The sequence below is a fragment of the Camelus bactrianus genome, chromosome 1 (assembly GCF_048773025.1).
Source record: "Camelus bactrianus isolate YW-2024 breed Bactrian camel chromosome 1, ASM4877302v1, whole genome shotgun sequence".
NCBI lineage: Eukaryota > Metazoa > Chordata > Mammalia > Artiodactyla > Camelidae > Camelus > Camelus bactrianus.
The window spans coordinates 107,484,759-107,498,719 of NC_133539.1; the positions used below are offsets into that span (position 1 = coordinate 107,484,759).

At 47.2% G+C, this 13,961-nt stretch overlaps 1 non-coding gene across 1 annotated transcript; it reads left to right on the plus strand.

The window, feature by feature from the left end:
* The first annotated feature begins 3,970 nt into the window (after positions 1-3,970).
* On the plus strand, positions 3,971-4,074 carry LOC123614763 (U6 spliceosomal RNA). Its single transcript, XR_006722237.1, has one exon. It is a non-coding gene; the product is annotated as a U6 spliceosomal RNA (small nuclear RNA).
* Positions 4,075-13,961: the final 9,887 nt, after the last annotated feature.

Here is a 13,961-nt window from a genome sequence, read left to right on the forward strand (position 1 = left end):
GAGCTCTTAGGGAAAGCCAGTGGCTGGCTGAGAGCGGGTAACTCCTCTCGCTGTCTAAATGCACGTCCCGGACAAGTCAAGGAAGAGCCGTATCATCTCTTCCAGTCCAGGAGGAGGAACCCAGGGTGGGTAAGCAGAAGCTGGTTCTTTCTATGTTTTAATGTTTCTTAAAATCTTACCCTAAACATAGCAGTCTATCTAACATACCTATATTGCATTTATAAGAGTTAACTCTGCAATGGTTTTGGTTTTTATAGAGCTTTGGAGAAGGAAGCTATATGCTCTTTCAATTTCGCATGGCTGTAGGAAGCCTCGCTTTGGACCCCGTTGACCCATAGCAGGTCCCTGAACTGAAAGCACCCTGCTTAAGAGGACACCTAGGATGGCCCAGCTAAGCCAAGAGGTAACAGCAAATAGCACAACTCCTACCTAATCGAAGCACGGGGTGAGGGTCCAGAAAACAGCTACCTAATCAGACCAGTAACTTAGCCAAAGCAAAGGGGAAATGGAGAAGAGCACACATTTTCCTGTTGACATCCCACGACCGCTTCCACCCACACCTTTGGATGAAGAATGATGGACAGGAGAACTACCTTCTGCCAATTAATTCCAGAGTATAATTTGTAGCCTCAGCCCATCCTGGAAGATCCTGGGCTGCTAACAAACCATGACACCACTTTAATTTCTCCTTTGCCCCCACACTTTATTAAAACCTGGAGTGGGTTCCATCAAATATCCCTTCCAGGGAAAAACAGAGAGAGGGAGAGAACCGGAGCAACATTTGTCTCAATGCAATATGAAAGATTAGAGTTTGCTGAATAAAGAGGGAGACGGGAGTGGGGTAGGAATTCTTGTGAAACACACGCACGCACAGGGACACACACACACAATTTCTCTTTTGCAATGACCTCCTTATGCCCCATCCATCAGCCTGGGGTTGGCTTATTCTAACTAGCAGATTCCTTTATTCTGTATAACAGGCCCATCAGACACAATCTGCATGCCAATTACCGGCACAGACCCCTTGATACCAAAAAATGGAAATTAGCTGTCAAGGAAAGGCTTCAGCTGGCCAGGTCTCTTTCCTGCTCTCTATTTCCAGCTCATATACACACTCACTCTGCTCAGTGCCTGTCTCTCACCAGGGAGTCCCCAGTGGAAAAAGTCATCTAAAAAATACAAACATATTTTATTGTTATTAGTATTAGTTGCTGAGTTTCTCAGTACAATGTGAAATTCACCGGTGGGCAAAAGCTGCTTAGGGCAGAAATGGGTGAGAGAGGTTGATTTCTGATAATTGCATTTCTTTGGGAGCAGATCAAGGCGTCCCATGAAAGGACATTCAAAGAAATGTGAGGATAAGGGCAAAAGAAAACAGACAAGGAATGGGATTCTGTAACTGAGATAACAATCAGAACTTTCACACTTAGGAATGGGCCGAGGCAGAGTTGAGGGGACAGAGGTGAGACACGCTCCAGGAACAAGCCTGCGTGACTGCTTTGCATCCTAATAGCTCTCACAGAGCCGGGCTGCGGCCAGCCTGGAGGGCTTCCGTGGACACAGAAACACTCCAGTGTGTTTTCAGCCCAACCTAAGCCTGCTGCCCACAAGGTTTCTGTCTTGCTGTTCCCAAAATCTCCAAAAGAACACATCTGATTGTATAATTCCTCTTTTCTTTTTTCCAAAATGAGTCACAGAGGTAGGGAGTTTATTGTCTACTGTCAAAGGTCCAGGGTCCATGCTGAATCTCATTTGACGGGACAAAGGATTCCATGCGGATTGCTGTGACTTCAGAGTGGTACCCTGGGAAATTCAAGGCATCCCCTTCATTCAAGGGCACACCCAACCCGAAGTCTGGCAGGCCCTTTTCCTTAAAATTTTGCAGTGAGGATTAGCTCCATATTAGCAATTTTAGTTGTATGGATCTACAATTTTTTTATTAAATATTTTCTTTACCAGACAATTCAATACTTCCTCAAAATCTGGATTCTTTCATCAGCGAGTGGAAAATATCTTTACTTCTAAACAAACTGTCTCTTCTTCCCAGGCATTCTGGCAGCTAAATTGCCAATCAGGAAAATCTGGAGTTTTTTAGAGGCACAATTTTCAGAATGTGATGTAAAAAGAGCTTAAATTTGTCTAACTGAATGCCTACGATGTTCCTGGCATCTGAATATGCAACAAAGACTGTGGGAAAACAAATGAATGTCAGGGGCTAAGTCAGATACTGCAGATGGGTTGGTGAATGAGACCCATGCTTTGACCTTCAGCAGCTCAGGTTTCTGGCCTGAGCAACTGGACATATATAGATCATTCTAGTCTGGCGTCTTGGATGCTAAGGACCAGGAATCCACGCAAAGCTCAAGCAGAAAAAGAGTCCTATGAGGACACACAGTGTGCCAGAGAACCGCGGACGACCCCCAGGCCTCGGGGTCCTGCCCTCCAACTCTCACACGCCAGTGCCCATCACTCCTTCCCCTCCTTTGGCCTGAGTCCCTCTCAGACTATAGTCCTCTCCAAATCGTCCACTGCTGGACTTTTCCAAGGAGTGTTCAGCATTTCCACCTCCTTGGTTTTTCTGTTTGTTTTGTTTTGTTTTTTACCACCTGCTCACCTCTAAGCCTAGATATTCCAGGCTGGAAGGCACCTCTGGGAAAATAATGTGAAGCAGCACCAAGAGGAAGAGAAGTTCCACGCAACTCAGCGTCTCCAGCTGAGGTCAGCAGTTGACTCAGCCGCCACGACTCTCCTGAGCAGGTCCCGAGGCCTGGAAGGGACAAATGGTGGAGATGGTTGGGTTAGGGGGTTTCACGGAGGCTCTGGGAAAACAGCGAGGCTGAGCTGCTACAAAGAGCAATGGTAGAGCAGCTGAGAAGGCAGAGAAGCCAGGCAGGGCTGGGGAGTGGAGACGTGAAGTGGGGGGCAGCCGCAGCCGAGGGCAGGGGCTCCATCCGCACGCGCGGAGTGACGGCACACACGCTGGGAACAGCCACCCGCCGGTCCGTGGCCGCAGGACTGTGACGGAGGCTGTGTGCGGTCGTGACTGGATGCGGGAGGCTGCAGATGAACAGCGGCGTATGGCTAACCAGGCCACACCCTAAGGCTCACAGAGGTGCATGGAGGAGAGTTTCTGGCTTTCTTGGATGATCCGTTTGGTGACCACAGTTTAAGGAGCCTCTGGCCACCTGGAAGGAGGGACTCAAAGTTATCCCATCAGCTTCCACCAAGTATTCAGTCCTATATCTTTCTTTCTTTTTTTTTTGGTGGGGGGCGGGGGGGAATGTCAGTTTTATAAAAGATACCTTAAATAGCTAACCTCAAGTGAACCTTAAATACACTGTCTCCATCTACCACGCAAATGTTTATCCAGACTTGTCAGCCGGACACTGGCAGAAAGCACATTTCTCCCCCAGAGAAAAGAAAGATGTCACTGAAATTATCTTGGGTTCCGTAGGCGACATTAGTACAACCAGACTACAATGCATCAAGTGCCAATTGACATACTCGCTTCTGTTGTGCTAAATGGAAATCCTACCCTTGTTTTGTCAATTAAGTTGGTGAGAAAACTCCCCCCCAACCCCCACCTACCAGAGGCCCGACACTGGGTGGCACATGGGCCCAGGGGCCACTTGTCTACTGCGTAGGTGGATTCTTCGCTGCCTGGCTCTAGAGGAAAATGCATCTTACATAAGGTGCTGCTCCACAGATAAGTCTGTGGTTAATATGCCTCTGATTGCCTTCGCCATGGCTATTACCACGGATACATACGATGTTCGTCTTTTTTTATCGGGGTGCATTGTACTTGTGGTAAAAAAAAATAATAATAATAAAAATAAATACATAAAAAAGGAAGAGAGGCCACAGGATGTCATTTCTTATTTTAAAAAAGAAAGGAAAGAATTTTCTTTTTTGCTACAGAGTCAATCCATACCACATATTATTACCTCAATGAATAAACTGGAACATGATGCTGGCTTCCTAGCATGATGTACCAAAATTGGAACCATACGGAGAAGATTAGCCTGGCCCCTGAGGAAGGATGACATGCAAATTCATGAAGCATTCCATATTTAAAAAAAAAAAACTGGAACATCAAATAACACATTAGTCATATGTGTGGGTTTTTCAGAATGGACTTAGAGTGTGATTCAGTAGCGCTTGTAGGGCGTAATTCCTGAGCTGAATGAACTTTTTTTTGTTTTTTTACTTGAAGGGGGAGGTTATTTGGTTTATTTATTTATTTGTTTATTTGTTTGTTTATTTATTTAATGGATGTACTGGAGATTGAACCCAGGACCTCGTACATGCTAAGCATACACTCTACCACTGAGTTGTACCTTCCCCCTTGAATGAACTTGTTAAATGTTGCCTGCCACAATTCTGCCCCCTCATGATTGTTTTAAAATGTATGGAGTATTTTTTTTCCAAAAAAATAGAAGAGGCTTTGGTAATGAATTCTTCTAGCTGAGGGAATGGAGGAGAAGTGGGGGCCAGTGTGAATCTGGGCCATTTCTTCTTTAATATCCAGGAACTGATCAGTCTGGGGAAGCCAAGGCAGCTTAGCCCAATGTTTGTTCTGACAGAAGCCAGCTGTGCAGCAAAGTGAGTTCCAGGTGCACTGTTGGAGGAACCCTGTCCCTCCTTGGAAGACCCTCGCCTGCGTGGGGTGTCCAGTGGGAGGCTGCTTGAGGATATTCGGACAGTGAGAGGACGGTAATCTATTTGCCCAGTTCCTGGACCTAGGAAGGGGGAAACCTGAAAGATGACCAGTGATGAAACCACCAGCACAGCCAAGCCTGGCCCAGGAGCCCTGGCACTGAGAAAGCCCTAGTGAGTTGACAGAATCCATGTGTCTGGTCCTCAGTGTCCCCATCTGTGCGAGGCCTGGAGGGGACTACATGACCAATGACGTCCTCCGTGCTGACCATGTGTGACCAGTGCCTAACAGACAGGTTTCCCCAGCCCTCTAGTCTGTCCTCTCCACACATGTCTTCCTGCTCCTCAGGGAGCAGCTGAGGTGCTGGCTGAGCTCTGGCTGACCCCCCCATCCCCGAGAAAAGCCCAGATCACAGACTAGAGTTGGTACTGAGAGGAAGGGATCTTCCTGAGGCATAGACACCCCGAAAAAGTGGCTCTGAGCCCGTGGATGGAGACGGGAGAGTGGGGCCTCCACTAGGAATGGGAATCCTCAGACAAGGCTGGCCCAGAGATTTGTTCATCACCTGCCCTGAGAGGGCGCGCTGACAGCTCCAATTTCAAACAACAGGCACGGGGGCTGAGAGAGGACAGACGGAGAGGCCGCCTCCATACTCCACTCAGATCCTCTTGGGGCTCTTTCATGTTTCTGGGCACTCCCCTCCTGGCTTCACTGTGCTTTTGCCCTAAGGGCCAGCATCCCACTTCTGGGATTCAGAACCTTCAAACAGAGGTCAGTTTACAAGTCCTGGGCAGAACTGAATGCTGGGCGAGAGTCTTGGTTATTTTCCAGAGCTTGCTCCAGACCAGCAGAATTCTCTCCAGCCTATAAGGCAGGTATTCCCAGCATGCGCTAATCCCTCACCTCTTTGCTGATCCCCTGCCCAACTGCCTGCCTGCCAACCCGTGAACCATATGTGTGTTGCCGTCCACATGACACTTAGTGTAAAATGGTTAAGTCAGGAACCACAACACTCCTTCTCCCCACCCTCACCTGCTAGAATCTGGAGACATATCTAATACACAAAAAGTGCCACGGGGCTGGTGTTTTGCCCCAGATCCAAGAGGAAGACTCTTGGACTCAACGTGGTTTAAAATGGCGCTCCCATGGTAGATTGTAGCAGCAAACACTATTGAGGCAGAAAACCCAATAGCCAGACCCCACAAACAGGCTGAGTGATCAGGTTTAGGGAGGAGAGGCCAAGGAAGGAGAGAGAGCAGGAGAGCTGGGAGGAGAATGAGACCCGCCCGGCACACATGGCCCCCCACCACCCCTCTACCTGAGTGTCAGCCTGGCAACCAGTCATCCACACAGTCCTGAAGCCAGAGCCTGGCTTCCACTTACTTGATAATGGACAGTCATTGCCTGTGTGCCCATCCAGAGATAGGCAAATCAAGAGTCAATATTTACAGATTGGCTTTGAGTGTCTGCGGATATAAAGATGAAGAGATTTCTGTCAACAGTAAAAGTAACTAGGTCCAAAGTGAATCTAAAATTGAACAAATGACATTGTCTGCCTCTTAGTCATTGGGTAAGAATAGCAAGTTACCTTGGGACCACTGGGGGACCCGCCTTAGTTGTGCACATTAAGGCCTTCTCTAGTACATATGTATGGGGAGAGGATGCTAAGGCCCCCCCAGGATGCAGGTCTGTGACTCCTTATTGTTGAAGCCCTGGAGGAGTGTAGCAGGACTGTGTGCTGCTGTGAAGGCGTGCCCCTGCCTGACACCCCACAGTCTGCAGAGCTCAGGGGACAGGTGGACAGGCTGCAGTAGGAGCTGGGCTCTTCTGGGAATAAAAGGTCTAAGATCCAGACTTGAGGCTAAAAAAGCTGTTGGGGTAGGTCTGTGAGAAGGAAGTTGTAATCTGGGATGGGGATTCGGGTTCTAACCAAAGGCCTGAGGCCTGGAGTCAGGGTTTGCGAAGGGAGAACCAGATCTGACACCTGGTACCTGGCTGGGGCTTGTGCTGGGCTCTGAAGGTAACAGCCGAGCAGGTGAGCAAAAACTTTGAGTAAATAACTTCGATGCCACGGTGAGAGTTCACTCTGCAGAGGACAAGCATCCACCCCTCTAGGACCAGACTTCGCAGGGATGCCCTGTGGCCGTGACCATAGTGTGGGTCCAGGGGTGAACCACCTGTGGTCCTGGAACAGCAGGTGTTGGGATAGGGAGTCCTCGGGAGGCACTTCTCATCGCCGTTAGTTAGAGCCTGTGGGGACTCACCAGGGTGGACAGAAACATTAAAGCAAGAGGATAGAACTTTCATCTCAAGCTGATGATGTGGCTCAAAGAATCTTAAAACAAACAAGAAGCTTAAGAGATGTAGGAAGCAGATAAAGTGAGTGAAAACTAACAATAAATTGTGAATAGGAGCCCTTCTTATTAGAAAGGTTATATATTTCATATATTTAAAACACTCTTTATCTTAGCTTTTACATCTTTTACAAAAGAACTGAAATAAAGTTCCACTTTAAAAGTCTAAAAAAAAGACACAACATTCCAGTCTAAATGGGTGGGCCATGGAGGAGGCTTGGCACAAGCTGGAAGAAGAGAAGAAACACTGTTTTATTGTCTAGGGGTCTACCTACCCTGCTCCATTGCCCTTGGAGGTCAACTGCAGAGGAGCCTCCAGGACACCTCATTCCAGGTGCCTCATTTGACTCCTGTCACCTTCGTAAAGGCCTGGACTGAAGGGCTGCCCTGAATACATTTAATCCTGATTCAGTCAAGGCTCAGAGCAGCAACCACTTGGCAGCCCCTCTGGCTATCTCCCCAAGGCTCTGCCTTTCCACTGCAGGACCCAGGAGAGAGGCTTGCACGAGAAGAGGCCCAGTCAATCCCTCAATGGCAGGTTCCATCACACCCCTTTCCCCCGACACTGTGAAGCAGCCATCTCTGCTGTGCCAGGCCTCACAATTCACACAGGAGTCCACATGCACAGCGCACCGTACAGCATCACTTGGCCTGCATTACCTCTCCATAATAATCTCATACATCAAAACTGGGAGAGACCCTAGCTCTGCCTGTAAGCGACTCCGTTAGACGTTGAATATCATTATCAGAAGCCCCTCGTTCCCTCGGCTTCGTATGCAAACTCCTGAGCTCCCTGGAGTCCTTCCCGAAGAAAGTGCCCTGCACGACGGACATTTGTTATTTTGCAGGAGAGGACGCTGAGGCTCCACGGGGACTGAACCACATTAACGGCAGCCGCGAGTTGGTGACAACTCAGACCTACATTGACACCTAGTGGCGTCTCTGAGAATTGCAGCTGGCTCTGGCGGGTTCCTCGAAACCTCACTCCGGAAAAGCGAAACAAAGCCACCGATCTAGATATTTACCAATATCCGGGAAGAGGACAGAGTGGGAAACAAAACTTCACTGTTCAGCACCTCTTTGGTGATAGACGAACCCTCACTTCTTGTTTAAATATCTTAACTTGACAAGGACAGCGAGAAATTGAATCATTACTCTTTCATCCCATCTCAGGATAAAGTCAGGTCTTCAAGAAAGAGAAATGGAGGAAGAGGGACAAAAGCATGAGTGGAATCCAACTTCACATTTCTTCATCTTCCAGTTGTAGGAATCTGTCCTGCGTACAGTCGCACAAGTGTGCAAAGACAGTCATTGCGGCAGTGTTTGGAATTTTTTAATGGAAACTATCTAAAAAGGCCATATATTTTATATATACTTTTATATATATAACAATAGTCATGTATATAACATACATCATTATATATGTAATAGTAACAAAAGTCATAACATTGATATATTGATATATTTATCAGGCATATATATACATTATCAGGCATATATGTATGTGTCTGTGTTATGACTTTTGTTACTGTTACATAATTGGGTTTTACCTTAATTTGGAATCTCCATTCCTCCTGATGCAGAAAATGTAACAACCATGGTCAACCATGCCAATGGTAGTTGGCATTTTATATTTAAACTTCGTCAATGCAGTCTTTTTTCCTTACCTTGGCCCTCAGGTTTAGGGGCCTGCCTCGTATCACATTTTAAGAGCGTGTCTGCACCCCAAATCTCCACATGGAGGCTTATCACTGACCCCTCAGCTCCTGAGTCCCCAGATTTGACCTTGAGCGTTCACACACTCATATGTCGTATCTAACCCCCAGGGAAGGGCGCAGGAGACCGCCTTTTGGAGACCCTGACTATTTCTGTTCCTCCCCATCCTTCCCTCTTCCTCGCCCTCAGCTTGATCTGTCTGGGGTTGGGAAGAGAGGGGGAAACTGCCAAAACATATTCTGCTCAATCTTTTCTATTTTATATCTGGGATGAGAACTTTTTAGACTAAAACTCAAGAATTGGTGTATTTCGTCTCTGATTCCACTGTGACAGCTTCCTTGAAGTGATGAGTATCTCCCGTCTACCTTCCCAGGTCAGGAGCAGAGGAGGGTCCCAGAGAAACAGGATTGTGGGATGGGAGAACCATAGCTGGTGATATGTCATGATTATCCTGTCTCTCAGAGAGAGACAGATCTGGAAGGAGACACACCAAATAGTCACAGAACTGACACCTGAGGGAAGGAGGAGGGAAGGAAGGGAGGAGCTTTTTGACTGATGTTCTTCCATACTGCTTGCACTTTTTATAATACACATGTATTCCTTCTGGAGAGAAATGTCATTGGTCTAACGTTTAAAAATCAAGAGGCTAGCCAGATCTTACTTCCCTTCCTCTTCTTTACATCCTTTGGAAGCACTGTCAGTGAGCAATACAATAGGACAGCTACACAATACAGGAAAGTATAGGAATATACAATACAGGAGAGCTATACAATAGGGCAGCAGCTAGGATGTGTCAGCAGAGACAGACGCTGATATTTCCTGGCTGGCCAGCCCTGTCTCCATCACTGCCTCTTCGAGAAGACCTGAAGCAGCGGGGCCCCCAGCACAGAGCCAAGTACCAACACAGAGGAAGACTCCTGCAATAAGTTCCTACTGTGTGCTGTACCATGCATCCGAGCCCTACATAACAGACCTGAGCTCATCACGGGCTACGTGTGAACCAGAAGCAGCAGGAAATCCTTTCTTTCGTTGTTTTTTTTTTTTTTTTAATGCAAAAAAGGTCTGTTCCATCAGTTTATGGAGAAAGAAGGAAGTAGTAGAAAGCTGTGGAGACTTCAGTCACATATGCCCCCTCTTCTCCAAGCCTGGGGAGAGGAAGCCCTGGACCCAGGGATGTCCTGTGGCAGGAAGTGATCGGGGTGACGCTGGCTCACAGCTTCACTGGGGCCGGATCTCCCCTCTCTGTGCCCGAGGAGGCGTGGTGGTGCCCGGGAGGGACTGTCTGGGGTTTTAGCACTTTACTCACCACAATCAGTGCACTTCCCGGAACTGGAATTTTTTTCGATTATAGAAATTTTCCAGCCATTCCCTCTCCTGTATTCTCACCAGTTTTCTCATTCAGGAGCTCCATGGGATTAGAATTTCTCCATCTGCCTTCCATGACCCTCAGCTTCATATTTTTCGTTTCTTCATCTTTCGGTGCTGTATTAGATGTAACTTCTTTCTCTCTTTTGATGGCTTGTCCCCCGTCAGTTATTCTAGCCTGAGGTTTCTCCTACTTATTGTCGTCCTTTTATTTCCAATAGCAATATTTTTCATAACTACTAGCTCATGTTTCCTCATCCCCCGGTCTCCTTGCAAAGATGCTACTCCCTCCTTACCTCTTCAATACATAACGTAATGTCATACTTAAAGGGAATACCCAAATATTGTTCCCAACACTCATTGGGAGGACATGAAAAGGGCTGAGTTGTTGAACATTCCAAGGATGTCCTTGGAGAAGGTTGCTGGGGCGCTCTGACCCCAGGGAAAGGGTGGAATGGGGGCAGTTTACCTCTTAACCCCAACCTAAGGGTCGCATGCCGGAGCCGGAAGCGTGCTCCCGGCAGCTGGGGAGGCCGGGTGCCTGGCTCACTTTGGCCCACGGGCCTGTGAATGCAGAGGAGGCAGCGGCGTCTGGGAATGTGAAGGAAAAGCCCAGCTGGGCTAACAAGCTAAGTCACAAATCTAAGTGTGATAAGTGTCGGTTTACTGATCTAAGTTCTGCTGGGCTAACTCATAAATCTGAAGTTCAGTGTCAGTTTACTGGGCTAACAAGCTAACTCGTAAATCCAAGCTCAACAAGTGTCAGTAACGTGATCTGTTCCAAATTGATAAGCTCCAGTGTACTGATTCCTTGCTTTTTGTTGTTTGAGCCTTATTGGCTAATAGCCCCATACTTGTAATTAACCCTATAAAACCTCATGTGCATGTCTTGGAGGTGCTCAGAGCTTTGGAGTAGAAGCCCCTCTGAGTCCGCCGGCGTAATAAATCTGAGTACTCCAACCCTCCGAGTGGTGCTTGTTTCTTGGCTGGCCTGTCATTTCCGTAACAGGAAAACTGGAGGCTGAGGAGGAAAGCCATGGCTGTGGACAAGTCTGGGTTCTCCAGAGAAATCCTAAGGGCCTGACGTGTGATTCACCTACAGGAGCCGCCAAAGGCCCCTAACAGCATCCCCATCTGCCATGACAGTCTAAGCCCCATCGGACCTGCCGGATCACGTGGCCTGAACGGCTGAGCAGACAGCCCAGCTTCTCTTGTTCTGAGCCCCACTTGAAACTGGCACCTCTTCAGGTCACTCAGTAAATGGGCTGAATAACACATCACACGAGGAATATGTTACCTCCAAAATCCAAAGAGGCCACTAAGAGTTGTGCCTCTTTTTTTGGTTGTAGGAGGGGCCCGAGCAACAGCTTGTCCTTTACCTTAGAAGGAACACCTGAATAGAATTAAAAGGCTGCGTAAGAATTCCCTCTCCTTCTCTCTCTCCGCCAGTCTTCAAGCTGGGACGTCAGTCTTCTCCTGCCCCGAGACTGGGACTCGGGCTGGAACTTACATCACCGACCCTGCTTGGTCTCCAGCTTGCCACCTGCAGCTCTTGGGACTTCTTAGTCTCCATAACCGTGTAAAACAAGACCTGAGATGGGATATCTCAACATGCCGCCCACCATGGGTGGGACCCCAAGAAATGTCACTGGGGCAGAAGGTCCCTAAACCGCAGGCAGATTTACTCCCTTCCCTCTACCACGCAAAGGTCTTACCAGGAAGTTGCTACTTCTTGCTCACCAGGTCCGATCAGCATCATGTCAGCAGTGTAACGGGCCAGTGTGATATCTTGTAGAAGGGAAAGGGGATCGAGATGCCCATGAACTAAATTATGACGTAGGGCTGTTTCACCGTGTGAGACTTTTGCCATTTAAATGATCATATTCTTTATCATGGAACTTTAATGATTAAGTTGACCCATTTAAAATATAAATCTACTCAAGTTAATTAAAAACCAAGTTTTCAAAAATGTATTATATTTATAACAAAGGTACCGCAAATAGAATCAAAACATGCTACTCACTTAAAAACAAAAATAGAGAGAGAGAGAGAGAGGAGTTGATATACCCCTGAGTTAGAACAAGGGACGGTGGGATGCTGGCCTTGCCAACTGAAAGGACACTGCTTCTGGAGGCCTTTAATAACAGGTAATGAGAAAAAAGCAATTGCCAGATCAATAGCTGCAAACCAGGTGCCGAGGACTGTGTTGATTTGCTCAGGCAATAAACTCATGTCTGCAACGGCAGCTGCAATGAGAAACACCACGTGGTTAAGCTCACAATAATCCACACCCCGCGGTCATTCCCCAGGGTCCATCTGTCTTTCGCTAGGTTGCACAGGTGGGTGAATGTGGGCGGGGTAGGAATCACCCCCGTGCATCTTTCAAGTCCTTGATGGTCCACTAGTCTCTGCACTCCCTCCAGGATGTCGCATTGCCTTCGAGTTACCAGTTTCCTAGGTAGAGACAATTTTAGGGTCTTCCACTCTGCCTTTCCCACCATAGTAGCCCTCATTCCACGCGTCAGAGAACCAGTGTGGGGATTCTGCCAGCTGCTGAGTATATCTGTTCCAATTATGCCTCCCAGAACCAGGGAAATAGCCGCAGGGTGTGTTCAGGGACCCACTGGGCCCCCTCTGACACAGCCCTCATTGATCACCTGAACTTCGTAAGGCCCTCCTCTGACCAGGAGACCACAGTGACATGTTGCATCTCCCAGAATCACCCAGTTCAGAGACAGGGTCTAGTCATCCCCAAAAGACCTGATTATTACCTTTTCCCCAGTGCAGTTACCCCAGTCAAAGGCTCTAAGCCCCTTTGGGGAAAGCTGAGAGGAAAAGTAACAGTTAAATTTGGGGTGATGTTCCAGTGTTCTTCCTAAAGGAGACCAGCCTCCCCTTCATTCAAGGCATTCTGGGTCTATAAACTGGCTCAGGTCTGGAAATTGATCAAGAAGCCATAGTTCTCTGTTTTTAGGATTCAGGTTAGACTTCTATTCACTTGACCTAGAACTTCTCCGTTTGTACAGATCAAGTGAGAATCTAGAAGGCTTCCTATCTGTTTCACTTCTAGGAACACCGGGATCAACCAGCCAGTGCCATAGGTCTGTGTGAGTCAGACTGTCCTGACCGCTGTCCGTTACACTAACCACATCCACCAGTTGAATGCCACCACTCGGCCCCTGCCACCTTGGATCCAATGACTCCTGTCGCATTCAGATCTCAATGACTGCATCTCAATGACTGAGATCTGACCTGCAGAGAAGGATGATCACAGCTCTTCAAGGATGTCGGGGCTCCCCTCTCAGATTCATTTCTCACAGTGGTGGTGAAAGGTCTTCTGCAGAGAAAGGCAAATACTGTATGTTTTCACTTGTAGGCAAAATCTAAAAACTAAAACAAACAAATGAATATAACAAAACAGAAGCAGACTCACAGATACGGAGAACAAACTAGTGGTTACCAGTGGGGAGAGGGGTCTGAGGGGGGCAAGATAAGTGAAGGAGATTGAACTAGTAGGTAGAAAATAAATAAACCTGAAATTAACACAACATTGTAAACCAACTATACTTCAATTTTTAAAAGGAGGGGAAAAAGAAAAGAAATAAGATACAAGGATGGAATGTACAGCACAGGGAATATAGCCAATATTTTATAGTAAATTTAAATAACTATAAAAATATTGAATCATGTTATATACCAGAAACTAATATAATATTGTAAACCAACTATACTTTAATTTTTTAAATAAAATAGAAAAGAAAGTTATGTCTTCTGGGCCCTCCCAATGTAGGTAGTAGGTCTTAAATGACAAATCCACTCTAACATTCTAATTTCCCTAAGTCTTTGGATCCCTCCTACATAAAACCAAG